This window comes from Antrostomus carolinensis, unplaced genomic scaffold, assembly GCF_000700745.2.
Source record: "Antrostomus carolinensis isolate BGI_N321 unplaced genomic scaffold, ASM70074v2 scaffold48034, whole genome shotgun sequence".
NCBI lineage: Eukaryota > Metazoa > Chordata > Aves > Caprimulgiformes > Caprimulgidae > Antrostomus > Antrostomus carolinensis.
The window spans coordinates 7,744-10,988 of record NW_010309607.1 but is presented as its reverse complement, the minus strand read 5'-3'; the positions used below and the strand labels follow the sequence as shown (position 1 = coordinate 10,988).

The window sequence follows — 3,245 nt, the reverse complement described above, 5'->3', positions numbered from 1 at the left end:
AAGCTGAAAGAATGGAGGGGCAGGACAGAAAGGAGGAAGCAGGTGAATGACAATGCACTTTTCTGAAGTTGATTGCAAAGCTGGGGAAGGTCCTTGAATTACTACAAGTGTCAACTCTGCAGGTATTACTAGATCTCAAAATGCAGACATGGAGCTGGATTTAAATCTAGCAATCATCCTAAACGTTTAGTTTCTATACATGACCTCACTGCAAAATTGAAATAATATGTTCCTGTTCCATCGAAGGATCTGCTTCGAGAAAATTCTGCATTTGAAACAAAACACACAGTTTGATGGTTACTCTGTTCTCTTGAAGAGGGAATAGAAGCTGTTCAGGTTTACAGTCAGGGCACGTCCTAAGGGCAAGGGGCAAATCAAACGGAACGTTTACAGTGCTTTTTATCACTCATATCTACCTACAAATGTTTCGAGGTTTTTTTGTGAGGTTGTGTTTGTGCGTATGTGTTTGGTTTTTGTTGTTGGGTTTGTTTTTTGGGGAGGTTTTGTGGTTTTGTTTTTATTCCCCCCCCCCAGCTGCATCAATGCAGCTCCCCACTTCTTTATTTTAATAACAGATACTTCAGTTCCCAAATGAAAAATAAATTGAGATAGTTGTTGCACTGTAAGGTCTTTTAGAGTACACTATTACAATTATGCACAGTTCTGAACACAACTCAAATTCAGAAAAATACCTGCTTCTATGTATTCTATCCATTATTTCTCCACCCCCCCCCATCATTTTGTTTTCATTAGTGGTAAAGTTTCTCTCTGAATTTCTTAAATCTAGAGGTAACATTTTAGGCTAGCTATACTAAAATTTGGGGCTTAATTTTGCACAGCTCTAGATGAAATGTGTTTTCCCCACATGTCCAATTTCAGTTTCCCTCCTCCTCTCCCGAGTTGCTCACAGCAAGAATAGAATCTGCAGTCCCATAGGCTAAAATAAAATCACTGTATTCTACTGAAAAAAGTTAGGCAATGTAACACAGGCCTTTTCATTCAAACTACAGGTTCTCAGGAGTTTTAACATCAAGTGCATTAGGTAACAGCAATCCATCCCATCTTGCCCTGCATGGGCATTCCTATAACTTTGAACCCATGCTCTTTATTTACCTCTCCCACTCTAAATCTGTTTGGGTACTTGAGAGAAGCATTCTCCTGGCCAAAACACACACATGCCTTATTAGTTAAGTCAAAGTGGGCTGCTTCCAACCTATGTCCCTTCTTCTCTTTCCAAGCAGTATCCCATGCTCCATTCCCACATCCCTCATTAGGTTGCTATCTATGTTCACCTTCTCATTCCACTAGCTTCAGTTTCTGCTCCCAGATTTCAGCTAGGTACATGGCAGGCAAAGAACCGGCACTACAACCATCCTGCTGAGGTGAAGCTGCTTCCCACAGCCTATCAGTTTGCTGATGTGACAGGGCTGCCAAAAGCATAAGTGATATATAAGGTGTTATACACTTGGCAGGCCTAAAGAAGAAAAGATGACAATAACTCGTGCCTCCCTAAAGAACTCAGGCTCTTTATTCAGCCAGCCTATCTGCTGGCAAGACCTCAAATATTTGAAAACTGATTTTAGCCTAGGAATTTGAATTATATTAGGCAGCCACACACAAGGTGTGGGAGGACTGTCAAGAGAGAAAGGAAAGCCATAACCAAACCACCTGATACGTTCTGTTACATGAAGAATATCTGTTCATATTTCAAGCACCTATTTCAGTACTCCTAAACAAAGGAAGCCTACCTATTCCAGGGCATAAACTAAAAATAGAGACTAGGGATACATTTTGTGCAAGGCTCATCATGATTAGAGCTGACAGGTTTCTTGAAATAACATCAAGAAGTTGTTCAAAGATTCTGCAACCTTATCAGAGGCTAGCATCTGTTACACTTAACCCTGAATCTGATGTGAAGACTAAGCTTGCCTACAGAAGGATTTATTCCCACACTATTCCTCATTTTTTGTGTGGAAAGATAAAGAAAAGTTTGCATTATTTACCGTAGTTAGATCAGAGGCAATGCATTCTGTCAACATGTTTTCATTTCCCCTAGTATCAATATCAAATCACACTTAATGCAAATAGTCCACCATCCAACTGAGGAGTCAGGAAGAACCCCTGTCCCTTCCAAACGGTGAATACCTTCACACTTCAATCCTTCTCTATCCAGAAGTTAGTTTTTCCAAATAGTAAATTTGTTTATTAATCTTCAAGGTTAACTTTGCTTTAGCTTATCTGTAACTTGTCTTCAAGGTTCTGTGGCTAGGCTAATAGTCTGTTCCCTAGTGAAAAATCTGCCATTTGCATCACCATCAATGATGGCTTGGCCACCCCTGCTTCCATGCCCAGTTTTTAACTTTTCTGAAGCGACAACTGAGATACTACAGCTACGTTTTTTTTAAACTGTTTCAGATGGTACCTTCCCAGTAAGAAAAAAAGGCCTCCACTTGGCTTTATTAGCTAAGAAATATTAATCAGCTAAAGATTCACTACTACCTTAATACAGCACAAATACCACATTATGGCAGCACAAAAAACTCATAAATGCACACTGAGGTACCACAGCTGCTTAACCATTAGCATTGTGGGGGACAAGAGAGACCTACCAATAGTGAGATCGTGGACTGGCTGAAACCGCTTGTCTGTAAACTGTAACAATAAACATGATTTCCCAACACCTAAAAAAAAGAAAAGAAAGAAGTTTTCAACAATTTTTTTTTTAAATTATGTTAAGAACCAATAGAAATTAATGTGAATGGTATATATTGTTTAAAATTCATTACCAGAACATGAGATACTAGACTTCACCTACTTTGAAGTGTATGCAACTTTTCCATAACATAATAGCTTTTAAAGTTCCAGAAACATTAAAGTCAAAGCAGTTATTTTCAAAAATTGAACAAAAATTAATTCTTCTTTTGAAGAAGTAGCTCTGCCTTTTAAAATTAAGAAGAAAAAAGTGTCCTAACAGACCTTCAAAGTATCATTTCACATCCTCTCTCCACAGTAGCTACATGTCTTGCTGCTCCTCACAACCCTACATTTGCTTCCCCTTCAGTACTTGCAGCTCCTTCCAAGCTAACTAGATCCTCAGTAGTACCTCACTCCCACCTATCTCCTAATTTATCAGCTGAGGTAACAGCTGAACGTATATGGCTGCTTACAACCTCTATGTGTTACCGCCCACTGGTTCCCAATAGGCCAAAAAATACTGCAAGCAGAATTGGAAACAGCTGAGTTCA

At 39.2% G+C, this 3,245-nt stretch overlaps 1 protein-coding gene across 1 annotated transcript in view; it reads right to left on the bottom strand.

Annotated features, from left to right (window-relative positions):
- Nucleotides 1-2,677, bottom strand: part of LOC104523542 (ras-related protein Rab-2A) — a gene marked incomplete at its 3' end in the record, with an annotated part of 21,201 nt that extends 18,524 nt beyond the window's left edge. The window contains exon 1 of the mRNA XM_010166158.2: nucleotides 2,610-2,677. The remainder of the gene's footprint in view (nucleotides 1-2,609) is intronic.
- Between the last annotated feature and the right edge of the window lie 568 nt (nucleotides 2,678-3,245).